Below are 22,500 nucleotides of genomic sequence, written 5' to 3' on the forward strand. Positions count from 1 at the left end.
TAATACAGTAATTGTTTTGTAACAACTTATAATACATAAACGATGCACTATGTAGGATTTCTCTGATATTTAAACCATAAATGAAGAGAATAGAGGACATTTATCACATCAGTTTCTTTAATCTGACTGAACGGTGATTTGTTATAAAAACAGTGATCTGATGTTTATGTTCTGTATCATAGATAATATTTACAGTAGGTCTAATCTAAACTCTTTAATAAATACATGTTCTATTATATTTGTCCTAAAAACTGATCTGAAAGCTGATATTTATTATATACCATATATAATATAATCATATATAATTTAATCTTTTACTCTGCTGCCTGTGAACTTACAGTATGTACATTAGAGAATAAACAGGAAGTCGCTCACCTTCTGTCTCTCCTACATCCTGTTCCTCAGTGATGACATCATCATAAACTTCTGGATTGTCTAATAAACAAATAAATGAATAAATAATGAACCACTGTGTGTGTTGGTGTTACAGTAAAATACTGAGTTACAGGGTGGTGTGATGAAGCAGTGTTTTTAAATAATCTGTAAAACAATAAAAAATAATTTTCTTACGGAAAACTTCACCATGTTGATGAACACACAGATTTTTAATATAAATTAATGTGAATTTAAGTTCCTGTGAATGAGCTGTTACTATAGAAACCACAATGTATTGGATCATTAATAGAAACCTGTGGTTTACATCTGCAGTACTGTCAGAGCTGCTGTTATAGAAAATTAATCAACACCTACTGACCAATCAGAACACAGAATTCAACAGCGTACTAAAATGGAATTAAGCCACAAAGCTTGAGTTTTACTGTATAACATTTTAAGGTAAATAAATTCCTTCCGTTTTCATGAAAAAACTGACCTGTGATGATGTTTGTGTTTGTTTCAGTGGTAACTGCATCGTCATAGTTCTCGGACACGTCCTCTGTCAGGACGTAGAGATAAAAGCTATTAAACCCACATCAATGTCATTAATGATCATTTGGATGCTTGTGGATGCCACACTGTCCCATTATTATCATACCTGTCAGTATAACTGACTTCTGATCAGCTGTAATGGCGTCATCATAATTCTCAGCTTCATCCTCTACACCAAAACACAGATATTTAAAGATATTTAAAGTTTACTGAAGTGACAGTTTGTACACTGTGTGTTTGATGACACGATACAAAATGACATCGTACACGTGTAAAAAACCATGACTTCATCATAATACTCAGCCTTTTCTTTGATCCCAGACTTTACTGTAAAAAGAACAACGTGTTAGTTTTGGGTTTTTAAACACATTTATACTCAATAAAATCCTCATCCAAAGAAGCTTTGATAAATTTGATCAGATGGATTTCAGGAGATTAAAGTAAGATAAGGTTGATGGTGAGATCTCATGTGTCAGCATTAAAACACTGGAGTTACTGTAATTCTTCTACACACTACATCATAATCACGTCTCAGAAAGGACAAATGTAGTCATTTCTGATTTCTAATTTTAATTCTAATATCTTTCAGTTAATGGAGTTAGACAAACTCACACTCTGGTCTTTTTTACCTGAGAGAAGCTCATCATCCACACACACACACACACACACACACACACACACACACACACACACACACACACACATATACACACACACTTATACATAAATACACACACACATAAACGTACACACTTATACATACACACACACACACACACACACACACACACACACACACACACACACTTTACACAGGCACTACCTCACTATCTTACACACACATGAGCACGCACACACACACACACAGACACACACACACTCATACCTATACACACACACACACACACACACACTAATACACTCTCTCGCTCTCTCTCTCTGCCTGTCTGTCTGTCTCTCACACACACACACTCTCTCTCACAATTAAAACCACAGACACACACACACAAGAGAATATAGAGGCACAGAGAATCTGCCACAATCTACATTTGCAGTATTTTGTGTAGTAACTGATAAAAAAGAGAACAATGTTCATCATGACCTGCACACGACCTGGTGTAATACTTTCTCTTCTGTTTTGTGGTGACTTGAGAAACATTTATAGAACAAAGCAAATCATGTAGAATTTTGAAGAGAAGCATGTTTTCAAGTTATCAGACATTTAGATGGATTCATCTGAGCTTCTCTGTAAAAGTGTCTTTATCAGAAAAACGTTTTTAGCATTTGTTCTGTACAATTACTTTAACCTTCATATTGTCCCTGGGCCTGTTTGACCCGGCCGGAAGAATTTAATGTGTCATAACTTTGCTTTTCCTCCACATATTTGCCTGATATTTAGCAGGATTTTTCCAAATTATGAACTTTGCAAGCAAAATTAATTTTGTTTATTTTCGTTGATCTATGTATTCAGAACAATATAAACTACGCGCTTTTGTTCGGCTTGGGTCATTTTCAGCGCAATGAACATACATACAGACACAAAAAAGCACACATAAAATGTCCACTAACCATGCACCCAAAACACACACTCACACCACACACACACAGACACACATGCACACACAAATACACAAACACAAACAGAAATTGGGCATTGCATTTCATTAGACCTCCAGAAAAAAAAAAAGCCAAACATTTGTAAATATTTCACACTTTTGATATGCCTTCGCCTAGCAGAGGGCAAAATATGATCTACCTAAATGATGCTACACACACACACACACACACACACACACACACACACACACACACACACACACACACACACACACACACAAGCACTGGGCATAGCAATTCATTAGGCCTTGCTGAAAAAACAAAAGTTACTCATTTGTAAATACTTCACACTTGTTATATGCATTTGTACAGCTGGGGACAATATATTCTCCTCTCTTCCTCCTCTACCAACAATCTTTACACACACATGCGCACACACACACACACACACACACACACACACACGCACACACTCGCACACACGTGTTTTCATATTCAAATCATATTTGTTTCCTCTTTTATTTATGAATTTAGTTGCATCAGTCAGCTTTGGCCTGGAGATATGCTGAGTAATGTTTGACATTTATACATCAAAACATTAAATTTGTAGAAACTCCAGTACAATTAGTGTATTTTTATAAGGACATTAACAGGTAAGGTTTACTATGTATGTTGGAGAATCTGCTGTATTTCTCCTGGAAATCTACACAAACTATTTTATGTAACATTTCTAATATTTTTCATTTTTTGTATTTACTCTAAATTATAGTGTTCAGAAGATTAGTTTAACCCCTTTATGCCTCGCCCACCCTTTTGCAGGTTTTTCGCCTACATGACCTACCCAACAAAAAGTGGTACAGCTCCCACATACTTTGACAAACAGGGGTGAGCCTGGTCTAATTGGAAAGAAGAGATTCTCTTTCAGAAGAGAATTCATTTTCAGAAACTAGTGTCAGCTTGATTCTAGGCCTTACTGGCACAAAGTTACAGGGGTTTGAATGCAGGTTTTCATTTCCGCCTGGGTTGTTTACCTGATAAACTGATTAATCTTATTTTTCTGGAACATGTTAGGGACCAAATAACAACTGAGAGTCATAGCCACATGTCTTGGCTTTCACCAAAAAAAAAAATTCAAGTCAAAAGACCCAAAAATGGATTTTATATGAATATTTTTCTACGGCCCTGGTCGTCGGGTGCAGCGTTTTTGTGTACTTGTTTACTATATAACTTTGAAATAAAAGGCTGCAGGCTCAGTCTGAAAGGCCATAAATAAGCCTAGACTCTCTCTCTATCACTCTGGTGTGAAAACAGGCCTGTAACTTGACACCCTGAGCTGTGAGAGGGACAAAAGGTCAGGGATTACGCAAGAATTCTTCTGCGCATCCAGTTCACGCAGACACTGCCAGAGAACACACGGCATGTTGCATATCGTTGGAATCGTCTGCTTATTGGCTAAACAGCTGTATAGGTCCCCGCCCATTTCATTGCTATTGGAAGGAGTAATTGTCAGTCAAAGGCGGGTTCCCAAAAATAAGGTCATGCCACCATTGGCTTCTCAGCCGTCTATCTCTGCCATACAAGCACCGATTGGATCAAGTGAGGGCTTATTTGATTCGTTAGGACCTGGGCTATAAAAATGACGTAGACTTTTTGAATATCCCAATGAGAAGTTAGAGCGGCAAAACGAGATGATGGCGCACTTCTGTTTCCAGTTTTCAGAACACTAACGGACTATTTGCGGCGCGACCAGAGCGTTTTGGATTAAAAGGCTTACAGATTTCAATTCCTTGGACCTGTGTGGATTTTTGTGGATTATTTGTGTTGGAATATATTACCCCAGTGAAGAAAGAGACGCGTCTAAAGGTAAGGGAAAAACCGGTATAGCGCCACCTAGGTCAGTTTTGTCCAAATTTTTTTTCTAATTGTATGAAGGCTGTGAATCATATTGTGCTTTGTGTGTGGGCTTAAAAAATATTGAGAGTATAAACTTTACTAGGTAAATAGGTTTTTTCGTGTTTTTGGAGGATTTGATGCTTTAAAGTTGAATTGAAGCTTGTTTCTGGGTCATCCCCTAGTGGTCACTTTGACTTCGACCCGTAATTAAATAACCTGTTAGCAGCTGAAACATATTAATCACTGCAGTAATAATTCAGTGGAAAGCTCTTACCTGTTTCATTCTTTTAATTCATTCATTCATGTTTAATTAATTAATTTCTATTTAAAATTTAGGTGGTGATTTTTTTGCCAGGCTGTATATAAATAAATCTAATTCACGTTTATAAATCTGAATTTAAATATCTGGTGTTTATAGTCACTCAGTCTTTAACTGTCACTCCCACTTTACACAATGGTTGTGTGTGTGTGTGTGTGTGTGTGTGTGTGTGTGTGTGTGTGTGTGTGTGTGTGTGTGTGTGTGTTACTCTTACTGATGCTGATGGTCTATAAGTGTTTTTTTTAGACTTTCCGTAGCCTCTAATAAAGTTGAATCTAATCTAATCTAATCTAAATACGTTCCTCTGTCAGTCTCACTGATATCATAGAAGATGGTGGTGCAGACTTTGTAACCAGATTCCTGTAGGATCTCCATGGAGGTCTACGTCATATTGTTCTTCAATCTGAAAACTGCAGGCCTTGAGAACACAGAGTCCTCTCAGAGCCTCTACACTTTCTGGTAGACTGATGGAGAATTCTCTACACAAAACAGCTGCAAACACACAATAACACACACACAAACAATAACACACAGACACACACACACACACAAACAATAACACACACACAATAACACACACGTGCACACACACACACAATAACACACACTTGCACACACACAATAATACACACATACACACAATAACACACAGACACACAAACACACATACACACAATAACACACACGTGCGCACACACACACAATAACACACACGTGCGCACCCACACACACACAATAACACACACATACACACAATAACACAGTATCAGTAACAAAACACCAAGGAAGCATTTGGGGGGTTCGGTGCCTTGCTCAAGGGCATCTCAGTCGTGGTATTGCCGGCCCGAGACTCAAACCCACAACCTCAGGGTTAGGAGTCAAACTCTCTAACCATTAGGCCAAGACTTCCCCCTAAATACTAACACATTTAAATATAACTAATATTATCCTTGAATTTTTGTTTTACAGTAATCTTTATATTAACCTTTTGTTTTATGTTTATGTTCTGTAAAGCTGCTTTAGGATAATGTCTATTGTTAATGAGATAATGTCTATTGTTAATGAGATAATGTCTATTGTTAAAAGTGCTAAAGAAATAAACTTTAATTAGAATTTGAATGTGTGCTCCTTTTAAATGTGAGTCTTCATTTCATTGTACAATGACAATAAATTATTCTGTTGATGAGATGAACTGGTTTTAGGAGTGATATTACACTTAAACAAATCTTCATTATTGAAATACATTAATGAGGATTTTAATAAATGTATAATTTACATTTATTTGGCTTATTTAAGTTTAATTATTTAAGTTGTGTTATATTTGGTAACATAATTAACCATAACATGAATACCAAAAAATAATAAATAAATATTTTTGATGAACATTTTGGTTTATTTTGGTTGATTTAGTTGGTTATTCATGCAGTCACCAGCATATGGTGGCGTGAGCAGGCAGAGGATCGATTTCAGCTAGTAATGACATGTCTCGAGACTAAGAACCAGTAAGAGCTGCGACTGCATTACAGAATGACACCAAACTGATTCAGTTTAACACATTTATTATTAGGTCACACATTAATTACTGAAACACACAAAAAAACAGAAAACAAACGATGCTGATTTTATCTCTGAGTTCAGGAAAGTTCACCTGGAGAACATACACACATAGATTTAATGATGTAGTGCAATAATACACAATAATCCTTATCCAGAGTAGCATAATATCCATGTTATACCCAAAGGGACGATAGCAAAGACAAAAAACTTAGTATTGGAAATAACTCTGTGCTGCAACTGGACATGTCTTGTGTGCATTACTACATCAGTCCATCTGAGGGATGTTCTACAATAAAAGCATGTTTAACTTTCATCCATTTAAATTGCACAAAGCAAGCAGGAGGTTTTTAACAGAGTAAATACAATCATAGCACATACACAAAGTCTAAACAATGTGTTAAACACTAAACACATACATGACACGAAACACTAACACGGACCACAGCACACAGAGTCTCCAGCTCATCACCTCCTCTGAGACATACAGGATGATGGAGGCTACACAAATCTCCCCTCAGCTGATCACATAATGCCCCATTTGTATTAAAATACATATAAACTCTCATTCTCTCATCCTTTGAACGTGTAGCAAGAACTTCTTATATTTATTCAACATTAGATCATTAAACAAATGGTCAATTAATCAGTTCTGTCTTTCTGTCTCTGTTATATCTGTCTGTCTGTCTGCCTTTCATTAGAACTTTAGAGCTTTATGTGATAAAAGCGTGTGTTTTATGGGGAGAGACACGGTTTCATGTAAGATGACTGAGACACCGGCACTACTCCAACATCGACACTGATGTGATCACTGCTGTATACAGATGGATTTAAGTCCCACTGATACAGCTGAGTGCTCAGGTCATCTGTCCTCACACCGTCTGTTAAATACAAATTCTGTTTTGCTTATTCTTCTGAGACAAAAATGTATCCAGAGAAACTCCTCCTAGGGCTTTTGAGTCACATGCACCAAGATCGGTTATGTCGTAGACCCTGGTCTGAAGTTTGTTGCTGTTCCTTTTCTAAGTGATAAGAGTTCTGGTACTCACAGTACCGGGTCTCAAAGTAGTCTTTTTTGCCATAGACACCCATTATAATGTTTAGAGGTTTCGGTAGATTAGAGGTAGATGTTTAGAGCAAGCTTTCTAGCTATCTAACTCAAACTCAGCCAGCTTCTGTAGGGTGATACTCTGGACATAGATTTAAATTGGTGGACCGACTGGCCTTTCAGTTTTCCCACAGCCTCCAGTATATGCAAAATCAAAAAAGTTCCACAACATTGACGTGATATATCGAAACACTCAGCACAATAAGGTGAATTGCGACACAGGTATTCGGGTCTGCATGTTTGTGTGTGTTTGTGTATGTGTGTGTGTGTATATGTGTGTGTGTGTATATGTGTGTGTGTGTGTGTGTGTGTGTGTTAGTGAGTGTTTGTGTGTGTGAGTGTTTGTGCATGTGTGTGTGTGTTAGTGAGTGATTGTGTGTGTGCGTGTGTGTGTATGTGTGTGTGTGTGTGTGAGTGTGTGTGTTAGTGAGTGTGTGCTTATGTGTGTGTGTGTTTGGGTATTCTTCAAAAGTATTGGCACCCTAGCATACCGGCCTTTGGGAATACTTGCTCTGACAAGCCAACATTAAATTTTGGAAGAGCTGTAAAGGTAACAGATCATGAAATTGCTACTGGAGGGAACAATTGTCAATCAAAAGGAGGGTGTTCCAAATAGAATGGAGAGCCATCATTGGCTTCTTAGCTGTCTATCTCTGCACCACGGGCAACGAGTGGCTCATGAGAGGGCTTGTTTGATTCGTTCGACTCTGGACGACAAATCTGAATAAACTGTAGTTTTATAAGCCTCCAATGAGAAGTGAGAGCCAAAAGAATGGACGGAAGTGAACTACTGTTTACAGTTTCCCGTCAGAAACATAATTATTGTGAGGCGAGCAAAGCGTTTTGGTTAAAAGGCTTGAATATTCAATTTTCTTGGACACTTGCGGATTTCTGAAAAATATTTGTTTTGGAAAATATTACGCCAGTGACGAAAGGGAAGAGTTTAATGGTAAGTAAACAAACTGAACTAGCGCCACCTAGTTCAGATGACTATCAAATTTATTACATTTTTATGACTGCTATAAATCATATTATGCTTTGTGTTGTGGGATTAGTAAAATCCTGAGAGTCTAAGCTTTCAAACAATGTATAACATGACCATGTATTTAGAGGATTTAATGCTTAAAAGTTACAATGAAGTTGATGCAGCCTCATCTCCTAGCTGTGGTGGCGTGTGGACGGCACGGTGATCACAGAACTGTTAACCACAGGAATATACCACACAGTATCATCATTACTGAAGCTCCAGCAGCAGCACCAATCAGCACAGAGGGAACATCTACAACTGAACACAAAAAATTAAACACAGAGAATGGAATTCAATGAGAATTAACTCAGAATTAAAAATGTAAAATAAACTGCTAGTAATTTTTTTGCATTTTATTAGCAACACACATAATATTGTCTGGACAAATGTCATATATATTATTAACATGACAGGAATCTGGCTCTAGGGACAAGTCATGTCATCTCGCTGGGGGGGAAGGAGCCTGAGCTGGTGCGGGAGGTTGAGAGATACCGACTAGAGATAGTTGAGCTCGCCTCCATGCACAGCTTGGGCTCTGGAACCCAACTCCTCGAGAGAGGCTGGACTCTCTATTACTCTGGAGTTGCCCGTGGTGAGAGGCGGTTGGCTGGTGCGGGCTTGCTCATAGCCCCCCAGCTCAGTAGCCGTGTGTTGGAGTTCACCCCGGTGAACGAGAGGATCGTTTCTTTGCACCTTCGGGTCGGGGAGAGGTCTCTCACTGTTATTTGTGCTTATGGGCCAAATGGCAGCGTAGAGTACCCGACCTTCTTGGCGTCTCTGGGAGGGGTGCTAGAAAGTGCTCTGACCGGGGACTCCGTCGTTCTACTGGGGGACTTCAACGCTCACGTGGGCAGCGACAGTGACACCTGGAGGGGCGTGATTGGGAGGAACGGCCCCCAAGACCTGAACCCGAGTGGTGTTCTGTTATTGGACTTCTGTGCTAGTCACAGTTTGTCCATAAGAAACACCATGTTCAAGCATAAGGGTGTCCATCAGTACACATGGCACCAGAGGAGTCAGCTGAGCTGGCTTGGGCATCTGTTCCGGATGCTGCCTGGACTGCTACAACTCAGAAACACTGAACTGCCCAAAAGTACTGAATCAGATGGAGACACTGATACTGATGTGTTTCTAGGACCATCTGAAGGAGGAGGAACAGGATTTAGGAGACTCCATAAATCATTAAAGGTCTACTGAATGTGACTTGATTAAGATTAAACCCTTACACAGAACATGTAGAGTACGAGAGCTCTGTACTGAATTGTTAAGGTTCTGGAGCTGGTAGGTGGCAGTGCAGGTGAAATCGAGTCCATGATGCAGGTGAGTAACGTTGAAGTTCAGCGTTGAGGAGCTGAAGCTGGTGTTGTGGTTCTGCTCCTGTCTTCTCCCCTCAGGCAGGAAGCTCCATGTCAAAGTGGGAGGCTTTAAGAGACATGGAGCAGCTGGAGCAGAGCAAATGAGACTCAGTGAAGTTCCCTCCACCACCTCATTGTGGTCCTCCACCTCCCCCTGATCCTCCTTATACAGTGTTATTGAGGGTCTGATTGGAGATTCTGAGATAAACACACACTATCACATTAGAGATGAGTTTGAAATGTGTTCCAGTGCATCATTAGTGTAATTACAGTGTACATACACACACACACACACACACACACACACACACACACACACACACACACACACACACACATACACACACAAACACACACACACACACACACACACACACACACACACACACACACACACACACACACACACACACACACACACTCACACACACACACACACACACACTCACTCACTCACACACACACACACACACACACTCACACACACACACACACCCACTCACATACACACACCCACACACACACATACATACACACACACACACACACACACACACACACACACACACACACTGCTGCAGTACTCACCTCGAACTCTTACTGATACTGATGTTGTATAAGTGTTTTTTAGACGTCCCATAGCCTCTAATCTAAAGTAATATGTTCCTCTGTCACTCTCCCTGATGTTGTAGAAGATGGTGGTGCAGTTCTTCATGAGGAGATCTCCTATAATTTCACCTTTAATCTTGTTCTCTGTAGCTTCTTTAGAGTTAAAGACTTTGTTATTCTCAGTATTAATGCCATCTTTTAACCAGATTCCTGTAGGAGCTCCCCGAAGCTCTACGTCATATTGTTCTGTAATCTGAAAACTGCAGGGTATGAGAACACAGAGTTCTCTCAGAGCTTCTACACTCTCTGGTAGACTGATGGAGAATTCTCTACACAAAACAGGATCAACTTTTCTTCTCACGCGCGTTTGGTCAGGATGCGCGTGTGTGACGTTATAGATAGCACCCCCATTGACTAACGATCAGACTGAGAGATGCTCCTAACACAAAGGAGGGTGTCATAATCTTGATTTGAAAACCATCCGGCCTTAGGGGAGGGGTGACCTATCGCAAAACACCCCCCGGATCAAACACGAGTTTTAAGTACCTATCTCTATCTATTCAATCAAACATATTTACTTGTTTACAATACTGCTTCCTCTGATGGGGTTAAAACAAACCCTTTTTTAAAAAAAAAAAAATAAGTCCTTGTTTACAACACTGCTTCCTCTGAGGGTCATAAAACACCATTTAAAAAAAAAGAACATAGGTCCTTGTCACCTGTCTACGGGAACAAGCCAAAAACATAAGTCCTTGTTTTTACAACACTGCTTCCTCTGAGGGGTCATAAAACCCCATTTAAAAAAAAAAAAAAAGAACATAGCTCCTTGTTTTAATTACTTGTCACCTGTCTATGGGAACCAAGCACTGAAATGAGAGGGGGTGGTGGTGGGAGGTCTTGACTTGACTTGGAGTCAAGACATGTCTACCACACCAAAAGGTATAACCTTTAACCTTTAATAATTTCATATCACTAATAACAGATGTCATAACAGCTGACATTGCAGCTGCCAGGGGTAATAAAACTGTCACCTTGATGGAATATGACCTTTAAATCTCTCTGCTCCATGTAATAATAGGGGGTTTGAAGGGACATGGAGATCGAGCAGAGCAAATGAGACTCAGTGAAGTTCCCTCCACCACCTCATTGTGGTCCTCCACCTCCCCCTGATCCTCCTTATACAGTGTTATTGAGGGTCTGATTGGAGATGCTGAGATAAACACACACTATCACATTAGAGATGAGTTTGAAATGTGTTCCAGTGCATCATTAGTGTAATTACAGTGTACACACACACACATACACACACATACACACACAAACACGACACACACAAACTCATATATACACACACACATACACAGTCATGCATACATACACACACTCATACATACACAGAGGGAGAGAGGGAAAATGTACCTGTCCAGGAAAGCAGACACACACACACACACACACACACTCTCTCTCTCTCTCTCTCTCTCTCTCTCTCTCTCTCTCTCTCTCTCTCACACACACACACACACACACATACACACATACACATACATACACACACACACATACACACACACACACACTCACACACACACACACACACACACACACACACACACACACACACACACACACACAATAACACACAGCATTAAGTCATTACTACAGTAACACACTGATTATCTAGCCATATTTACATGATCTCACAAATTAGATTAGATTCTACACAAACCTTGAAATAGAGAGTAAATGATGATGAGCTTCTTCACTGAGTTCATTTCTCTGTTCATGAAAGATTCATCTGGAGAAGAGACAAATATAATGAGAAATAATCTCAGACACTAAAGTACAGATCATGTAATCAAAATAACACGGTTAGTACATGTGTATACAATGTGTGTATATTACAGTGTGTGTATATTACAGTGTGTGTATTACAGTGTGTGTATATTACAGTGTGTGTATTACAGTGTGTGTATATTACAGTGTTTATATTACAGTGTGTGTATATTACAGTGTGTGTATATTACAGTGTGTATATTACAGTGTGTGTATTACAGTGTGTATATTACAGTGCGTATATTACAGTGTGTGTGTATATTACAGTGTGTGTATTACAGTGTGTGTATATTACAGTGTGTATATTACAGTGTGTGTATTACAGTGTGTGTATATTACAGTGTGTGTATTACAGTGTGTGTATATTACAGTGTGTAAGTGTGTATTACAGTGTGTGTATTACAGTGTGTGTATATTACAGTGTGTGTATATTACAGTGTGTATATTACAGTGTGTGTATATTACAGTGTGAGTATTACAGTGTGTGTATATTACAGTGTGTGTATATTACAGTGTGTAAGTGTGTATTACAGTGTGTGTATTACAGTGTGTATATTACAGTGTGTGTATATTACAGTGTGTGTATTACAGTGTCTGTATATTACAGTGTGTGTATTACAGTGTGTATATTACAGTGTGTGTATTACAGTGTGTGTATATTACAGTGTGTATATTACAGTGTCTATATACAGTGTTTATTTATTACAATGTGTGTATATAGTGTGTTTATATTGTGTGAGTATATTACAGTGTGTGTGTATTGTGTGTATATAGTGTGTATACAGAGTGTATATATTACAGTGTCTGTATAGTACAGTATGTGTGTGTATTGTGTTTATACAGTGTGTATAGTGTGTGTGTACAGTGTGTGTACAGTGTGTGTATACAGTGTGTGTACAAATTGTGTAGTTACTATAAACTTCAACACTTGAGACACAGCACTGTTTTAATATACACATGTTGGATATTTACTACTTTGTCATCATTGTCATAGCTGAAAGTGTCCCACCTCAGACTGAATCACACAAACACACACACACACACACACACACACACACACACACACACACACACACACACACACACACACACAATGTTCAGTACATCACACACCTGACTGCATCACCACCACACAATACTTTAGAACACTACACACTTGTTCAGTCATATTTCCTGATTCAGATTCGATCCTTTCATGTCTTTGTTGTTCTTCTCTTACTTTTTATTCATCTGTTTATCATCTTTTCTGCCTTTTGATGTAAGAATAAAAAAGTTTGATCCTTACCTAAATGTGTTCCGAATGTCCAGTTCTCAGAATTAGTGTGAGCACAAAACTGCTGATCTTCCTCTTACACACACACTTACACACACTTACACACACTTACACACACTTACACACTCCCACAAACACACCCATAATCACACACACAACTTCCTTAGTTTGTCTGTATACTTACAGTTTCTGAGATTTCTGTCATTTGACAGTCTCCTTTATCTAGAGCCAATTTTACAACATTTATAAAACTCAGCTACTATTTATTCTGTTTATTCTGTTTACTTTTTATTTATCTGTTTTATTTGTGTTTCAGTGTTTAATTACATTGTACAGTGAATAAAATTATAAACATTTAAACATTCTGACTGAGGCAGTGCTGCCCCCTATAGGACAAGGGCTTTAATTAAATTCATTTTCATTTACACTAACACTTTTAACACTAGACATCAGTTACAGTCTCCAAACTCGGACCATTGATTTACAAATGGAGTCATGAGAGAAGCTCAGAGTCCCTTTTTCTATTTTGTAATGTTGTTCCCTCATGTGATGCCAATTTCCTCCCTTGTGTCATGTCTGATTGTTTGTGTGTGTGTGTGTGTGTGTGTGTGTGTGTGTGTGTGTGTGTGTGTGTGTGTGTGTGTGTGTGTGTGTTAATTTCGTCACCTATTTTTATTTTAGTCTTACTCTTAGTCTTGGGCCAAATGTCCTTGTTAGTTTTAGTCATATTTAGTCATTCTTTTTCTGTTAGTCAAGTTTTAGTCATTTCAAGTCTCGTCATTTTAGTCTAGTTTTAGTCAAATGAAAACTCAAGGTACCTTAGTCAAGTTTTAGTCTACTAAAAGTCTTTCAATTTTAGTCTAGTTCCAGTCAAAAAAATTGTAGTCTTTTTTTTTAAATAACACATTAATGCTGATTAATGAAAAGCCTAAGGTCAAAACTGTAGGTGTACAGTATATATATACATACACACACATCTATATAAATGACCAACTTAATACAAGTTATACATGGTATTACACACACCATTACAGATGATATTCGGAGCAATATTACATGTAATTATTAAACTTGATTACTTACATATACATTAGCTTTTAAGCCTAATTATTAATGTTGATTATGATGTGATAGTGACAGGGGAAGAGGTTTCAGGTTGGGGGTAAAAAGTTTTTTCTGTCACCACTTTTGAATAAGAAACAATATCAAGGCTATAAAACTTGTCAAAACTCCGAATCACAAAAGTATCAGTGAGAAGTTGAGAACACGTTTAAACAGGAAATATCATTTAACACAAAAAGCCGCCTAGACGGTGGACTTGCGCTCAGGATTACTAACTATAACACAACGTTACCATGAAAAACAGAGCGTTGCCATGGACACACAGGATTCTAACCGTAGAGACGGAGCGCACTATTTTCTTTAGCGGAAGCAATACAATTGTTCAGCAGTGTCGTGTTGCAGCCACAGGCGTATGAGACCTGTAACGAGCAACAGCGCGAAGCCGCGAACTCGTCCTGAATATTTTAAAGGCGTAACAGCTGATGAAAAAACAGAGACAATTGTAGACGAAAATGAAGAGAGATTTTATCTTAGTTTTTATTTTATACAAAACATTTTCGTCTCGTCTTTTTTCGTCAACAATAATGCATGTTAATTTAGTCTTAGTCAGCGTTTTGGACAGTGGTGCAGTCTTGTCATCGTCTAAGACGAGACTATTTACTAGTGTGTATTTGTACCTTGACCCTCAGCACCAGATGTTCCTGCTACAAGTACAGAAACTCATCAGGCTCATTCATGTTAATCTTATGTTGTTGTCAGATGTTCCTCATGTTTGTCTTATTGCTTTTTCCTGTGACTGATCATTTAAACCTCACACTGCTTACCTGAGTTTAAACACCTGTCTCAACAAACACACCATACCTCCTTTAGCACAAACTACAATTCAGCTTCATTTCCTTCAAAACCCGTATGATGTACACACACACACACAGACACGCACACACAAACACACACACACACACTAATTCACACACAGACACAAACGCTAATGTACACACACACACACACACACACACACACACACACACACACACACACTAATGCGCACACACACACACACACACACACACACACACACACACACACACACACAAAGACACACAAATGCACACACAGACACACACATTCACAAAAACTAATGCACACACACACACACACACACACACACACACACACTAATGCACACACAAAGACACACACAAATGCACACACAGACACACACATTCACACACACACACACACACACACACAAATGCACACACATACACACATTCACACAAACTAATGCACACACACACACACACACACACACACACACACACACACACACACACACACACACACACACAACAGAAACAGAGAGTAAACTAAAATAAATTTATAAGACTTATAACAAGATTTCACTCTTTTACAAAAACTAATTAAATGATTTTATTGTGTTCTGAACATTAAAATAACATCATAATAACTCATATTTGTATTTATATAAATTTTTTTTTTTAATATTGCTTCACATTCTCTGTAAAAATAATAACACAACATACAATACTCACTCACTCACTCACTCACTCACTCACTCACTCACTCACTCACTCTCACTCATGGACTAACATATGAACACAGGTCAGTTTTTAACATAAGAAATAAGTTTATACGATAAAATAGATCATCATTTGCAGGTAAAAGGAGTTGACGCTTTATTTTTAATATAACAAGCTGCATTTTGATTCTTACAGTTTATTTCAGCTGCTAACAAGCATTGTTCAATACTGAAACCACATTTTCAAAACTCTTCACACAGTCAGCATTACCAGCATGAATGTGTGCAAAACAGTTAATCTCACCTACAGAACTCACTCAGACCAACAAACACTGGCAACAATTCTCATTCAGAAAACACACATTTCATTCACAACACACTGACCTAAAAAACACTAACAACAGGAAGCATTACATAATTGATGAACTTTTCTTATTTAAAATACATTTTTATAAAAATAAATAAATAAAAATTAAAATAATAAATAAAATTTTTTCTTATTTTATTTGGTTTGTGTAACAGCAAACCTTCATTGGACATTGCTGCACACATCGTGATGTTAGCTCCCCTTTGGCCTGGGACCTCCACAGTCGCTCTCTGTCCCAGTACATTTCTTCCCCTGTGTCGTGTTTTTGCCAGGTGGAATGCAGCTTCATCCACAAAGATAAAAGTATGTGGAGTTCGTCTGGCTTCCATCTCCATCACCCTCTAAATTGCAGAGAGCTTGGGGGGGGGGGGCACAGTGGCTTAGTGGTTAGCACATTCGCCTCACACCTTCAGGGTTGGGGTTCAATTCCCACCTCTGCCTTGTGTGTGTGGAGTTTGCATGTTCTTCCCGTGCCTCAGGGGTTTCCTCCGAGTACTCCGGTTTCCTCCCCCAGTCCAAAGACATGCATGGTAGGTTGATTGGATTCTCTGGAAAATTGTTCGTAGTGTGTGAGTGTGTGAGTGAATGAGAGTGTGTGTGTGCCCTGTGATGGGTTGGCACTCCGTCCAGGGTGTATCCTGCCTCGATGCCCGATGACGCCTGAGATAGGTACAGGCTCCCCGTGACCCGAAAAGTTCGGATAAGCGGTAGAAAATAAATGAATAAATGAATGAATGAATTTTAAGTAATATTACATAATGTTTGCTATATTCTAGAATTTGGAGTATTTTCCAATTAAATGTTTAAATTAATAAACACACATTTACTCCAGGCTTCAGGATTAGAAAGATTAATCATTTTAAATGATTATTTTACAATTTTTTATTAAGAGCATTACAATTTTGTATCCACAAGATGGCAGTAAAGAATTTTCAAACTGAGATTTCTGTTTAGTGAAATATTTTCACTCATTTGACCTGCTGGGGGCGCTGTTAGGATTTTGCTGTATTATTATTATTATTATTATTATTATTATTATTATTATTATTATTATTATTATTATTATAGATAAAACTGCTAATATTACAAAGTTACAGATATGAGTCATTATAGAAGTGTTTTAATATCTGCTTGATCACATGTTTAGAATTTCACAAAAGCTGATATGGTCACAAAAATATTGCATTTTGTGCTAAATACACTCTAAAAAACGATTCGTTGGCTGAACAACCATTACTTATAAAAATAAATAAACTAAACACAAATAACAAAATAATTTTAACTTTCCAACCTCTACTTAGCATATACAGTATAGTGTCTGTAACATAATTATATAAGTTACAAGGTGAACCTAAGTGTATGCCTAAATATAATGAAAAAACATGTCACATCAACTAGTATTAAAATTGCATCAAAACTAAGTAATTATAACATAATATTTTATTATATGACTGAGCCAAGTGATATGCAAATCTGGAAAAACTGGATCCATCTGGTGATGCACACGTGAAGACGGTGGAAAGGGGTAAGCTTAACGTTCTATAAACTAAGCAAAATATTTGATTTTGAGGTTTTGACATTAATAAACACTTGTTTGTAGTGTTAGGTGAAGATATTTTCTGAAACGCAAAGAGGCAAAGACGCTGAAAAGAGGTAAGAATTTGTCGTTTTAAGGTACATTAGTTTATTTGTGTTAATGCATTTGTGGTCAAGTAAGAAACTTTTTTAAATTGAATTTCTAAATTGCTACGAATTTAGATTCAACAATTAGAAATGTGATACTTGAATACTTATGAAAGTCTAGTTTGTACAAGTAAGTTATTGTATGAAAGGAGGAACGAGTGTGCACGCGATTGTGTGACTGTTAAAAGCAGTGTGCCTCCATCGAATGAATGTTCTAGTGGTTAATTTGTTTATTTCAGAGGAATATGACCATGCATCGCGTTGGCACGTTTTTATTAAGATATTTCTGTTCCCGCCCTGGTCCGTGTAATATTAGGTCATTTTAGTATATACAATCTTTTACTGAAAAGGTCTATGTTAGTAAGACACTGCAATGTCTTGCCTATTCATACTAAATATACAACTGTTTTTTTCTCCTTCTAGTTCAGAGCAAGAAAGTGTTGCAAAGGGGGCAGCATGAAGGAAGTGTCGTGTTGGAAGTGAACTTTCATTTGTTAATGTGACACATTCACCATTACATTGCAGCCTGTTTCAAAAAACAAAGTGAAATGCTTTATTTTGTGTGATTTGCATGTGTAATTTATTTTAAGTGACATATGGTGACCCATACTAGGAATTTGTGCTCTGTGTTTAACTCATTAAAGCAGCAGTGTAGAATGCAGACCAATAGCTGATAATAAATAAGTTAAAATTTTACATTGGTTCAACTCAATTAATTGTCTTTTTTTAACATAAATGAGCTTAAATTTTAAGTTAACTTAACTTGTAATTACTTAGTAGATTCTATCATGTTACATATTTTTTTAAATAAACAATGTTGAGTGTACTCAAAAATTTAAGTACATATAACAACGGTTTTCTTGTTAATTTTAAGTCATTTTTTTCCAAATTGGGTTTACTTAAAAAGTGTGATGCAAAAATGGTGCATACATATTTTAAGTATATCCAACACATCATTTTTACCAGTGTAGTAATAAAACTGGGAAAAGAATAATAGTTTCTTGGAGTGCAAATCAGCTAGATGCACTTTATATAATGTTATGGAGGAAGAGTCCACATAAACCATGACAGTAACAGGGTGTCCAGCTAAACACTTTATACCTGGGTGTATGTCTTAGAATCTGAATATCAGAGAGTTAGGAAGGAGAGCAGCTGTGTGTGTGTGTGTGTGTGTGTGTGTGTGTGTGTGTGTGTGTGTGTGTGTGTGTGTGTGTGTGTGTGTGTGTGTGTGTGTGTTTGTTTGCGTGTGTGTGTGTGTTTGTGTGTTGTGTGTGTGTGTGTGTGTGTGTGTGTGTGTGTGTGTGTGTGTGTGTGTGTGTGTGTGTGTTGGCTTTTATTCATTAAGATGAAGATTTTATACAGTTCAGTTATATAAGGTTTAGGGGTGAGCTCAGGGTGGTGCTGAGATTTGAACTCACAACCTTCTGAACAGTATATAAATATTTATTTATTTTTACTGCCTGAGATGTTCTATAATGACACTGAACACAGATTCATCACTACAAGAGTCACTCACTCAAATTACTTTATCACATTATATTATAAAATAACTTTTATTTAATCACTTGTTTAAAAAAAAATACATAAAGAATTTATTTAAAATGTCACTAAATCTCGGCACAAGAACCTTTTGAAAGCTGTGGTATACAATAAGAGATCAACCAAGGTGAATATTTCAGGACATCCGGAAAAACAAATTGTTTTAAGAGAAATAAAACAAAATCAACATCAAAACTTGGCCAAATATACAGATCTCCACTCATGAATTAATTATTAATAATTTTAAGTAACATCACAATTGTTTGATATATTCTAGAATTTTTAATTTCCAATTAAATGTTTAAATTAATAAAAACACATTTACTCTGGACTTCAGGATAATAAAAACTAAAAAATTTTAAATGATTATTTAATAATAACTTTTTTTTAAAGAGCATTACAAGTTTGTATCCACAAGATAACAGTAAAGAATTTACAAACTGAGATTTCTGTTAAGTGAAATATTTTCTCTCACATGAACTGCTGGGGGTGCTGTTAGGATGCTGCTGTATTAATAATAATAATAGTAATAATAATAATAATAATAATAATAATAATAATAATATAATTTTCATACAATATTATTAAGCTATAGATATGATTAATTATAGATATTTTCTGAATACAAACACAACTCCTGAATATTTTTTTAATGTTTGCTTGATCCCATGTTTAAAATTTTATGAAAGCTGATATGGTCACAAAATTTTACACATTTTTGCTAAATATTAATAACATAAACACAAATTTTATAATAAATTATAATAATAAAAAAATAATAATAATAATAAAATAATAGTTTCCAAGAGTGCAAATCAGTTAGATGCACTTTATATTAGAATTACATATCTGTGTTTTTTTAACAGGGATTTCATTTATGTAATATTATGGAGGGTGAGTCTACATAAACCATGACAGTAACTGGCTGGGTGTGCAGCTAAACACTTTATACCTGTGTATATTTCTATAAATCTGTATATCAAAGAGTTAGGAGAGAGAGAGAACAGCTGTGTGTGTGTGTGTGTGTGTGTGTGTGTGTGTGTGTGTGTGTGTGTGTGTGTGTGTGTGTGTGTGTTGGAATTTTTTCATTAGGATGAAGAAGATTTTATACAGGTGAGTTATCGAGGGTTGCACTCACGGTGGTGCTGAGATTTGAACTCACAACCTTCTGATCAGAATATATTTTTACTGAGTTATATGTTCTATAATGTCACTGAACACAGATTCATCACTACAAGAGTCACATCAAATCACATCATCACATTATATTATAAAATAACTTTTACTTAATTCCTTGTTTAAGAAAAATTACATAAAAAAATTTATTAAAAATGTAAATAAAACTCTGCATAAGACACAATATTTACTAAGTATGGAAAGGAAAATGTTACATTTGATTGCATATTGTTTATTTAGACAAAATATTCTAATTTCTTGTCATTACCCATTATATACAAGGAGACAGGAAGTAGGGCTGCTGATAGTGCTACTTTCAGGATTACTTTAACTGCAGCTGCTAAAATAATGTTACAAAGAGCTGATACTCGAGACTCCTTCCATAAATGTTAAATAAACGTCTCCAATCAGGAAACATCACCATCAATGATTATAAGCTGTTCTTTGTTATATTACATGTTTTAAATCAGTTTATTTTAGGTTTAGATAACGAGTAACGTGCATCATACAAGTCCCTGTGAACGACGTTACTGTAGGAAAGATAACGTATTAGAACGAGCACATTAATATAAACTAATCATTTATGTTGAAGTCATAACTATTGTCAGAGCCGTGCTGTTGTAGGAAATTAATCAACACCTTTTAATTTCACAATTCATCCACACTGTGGAATAAATATTGTAATCTGCACTCATTCTGAGAAAATGATTTTATTATCATTCAGGTGTGATGTAATAGCACATGTCACATGAACCTGCTTAAAATTCCAGCTCCCACAATGTAAAACATCTTCCTGCAGCCCTGATTATATATATTATGAGGAGACGTATAGAACATCAACAGGAAAAAACACAGAATATTGATTTAGATCTTAAAATATAAAACAACAACCTGAACATATTGAATGAAAAATGTTTATCTATTTAAGACAGTTCCATATTTCTGGCTCGTAACAAGTTTTAACATATTGTAATAAACAAGGTTTCTTCTGGAAAGTGGAATGTAATTAACACATTTCTAAAAACACTGAATAACAGATTCACAAGTTTCAGATCAACATGAACGATAAGATCAGTTGTTTCATCAAAAGATTGTAATGAACATTAAAGTGATTTTGATGGAATAAACTGGTGATAAATGAGGTGTGGTGTGTCAGTGATATTTAAGCTCACTATGACTTATAGCACTAAATGTGTTGTAAAAGGAAAGCTGGAAGCATTTGTTAAGTAATAATGGAGGTGATTTAACTCTCCCTAATTTATTTACTAATAACAAGGTGAGAAAATGAACATGGTTCAGAATGAATGAAATTATTAGAAGTATAATAAAGTCATTTTTTGTGTTTATAAAAGTTGAAATGTAATTTCCTGAGAAAAGGCCTTTGGAGACGTGTCTCAGTCACATGGTCCTTGTCCTGAGATTTCTCCTCCACGTCATCATATTCTGTAAAATAAACACATTTACTTCTTTAATACACCCTTTATATTGTATTAATACAGTCATTGTTTTGTAACAACTTATAATACATAAACGATGCACTATGTAGGATTTCTCTGATATTTAAACCATAAATGAAGAGAATAGAGGACATTTATCACATCAGTTTCTTTAATCTGACTGAATGGTGATTTGTTATAAAAACTGTGATCTGATGTTTATGTTCTGTATCATAGATAAT

The 22,500-nt window shown here is 36.6% G+C and overlaps 3 protein-coding genes and 1 long non-coding RNA gene across 7 annotated transcripts in view; 1 reads left to right on the forward strand and 3 right to left on the reverse strand.

Moving 5' to 3' along the window:
- LOC113656948 (scavenger receptor cysteine-rich type 1 protein M130-like) overlaps positions 1 to 22,500 on the reverse strand; it is a 158,567-nt gene that overhangs the window by 126,104 nt on the left and 9,963 nt on the right. The gene's annotated exons all lie outside the window — the stretch shown is intronic.
- LOC125139577 (scavenger receptor cysteine-rich type 1 protein M130-like) overlaps positions 1 to 22,500 on the forward strand; it is a 257,256-nt gene that overhangs the window by 114,355 nt on the left and 120,401 nt on the right. The gene's annotated exons all lie outside the window — the stretch shown is intronic.
- The window catches only part of LOC113650187 (B-cell receptor CD22-like), a 1,781,460-nt gene that overhangs the window by 85,109 nt on the left and 1,673,851 nt on the right, over positions 1 to 22,500 (reverse strand). The gene's annotated exons all lie outside the window — the stretch shown is intronic.
- On the reverse strand, positions 11,427 to 13,560 carry LOC125139601. Its single transcript, XR_007138631.1, has 3 exons — positions 13,468 to 13,560; positions 12,076 to 12,144; positions 11,427 to 11,559 (listed from the first exon to the last, which is right to left on the reverse strand). It is a non-coding gene; the product is annotated as an uncharacterized LOC125139601 (long non-coding RNA).

The sequence above is a fragment of the Tachysurus fulvidraco genome, chromosome 19 (assembly GCF_022655615.1).
Source record: "Tachysurus fulvidraco isolate hzauxx_2018 chromosome 19, HZAU_PFXX_2.0, whole genome shotgun sequence".
Taxonomy (NCBI): Eukaryota; Metazoa; Chordata; class Actinopteri; order Siluriformes; family Bagridae; genus Tachysurus; species Tachysurus fulvidraco.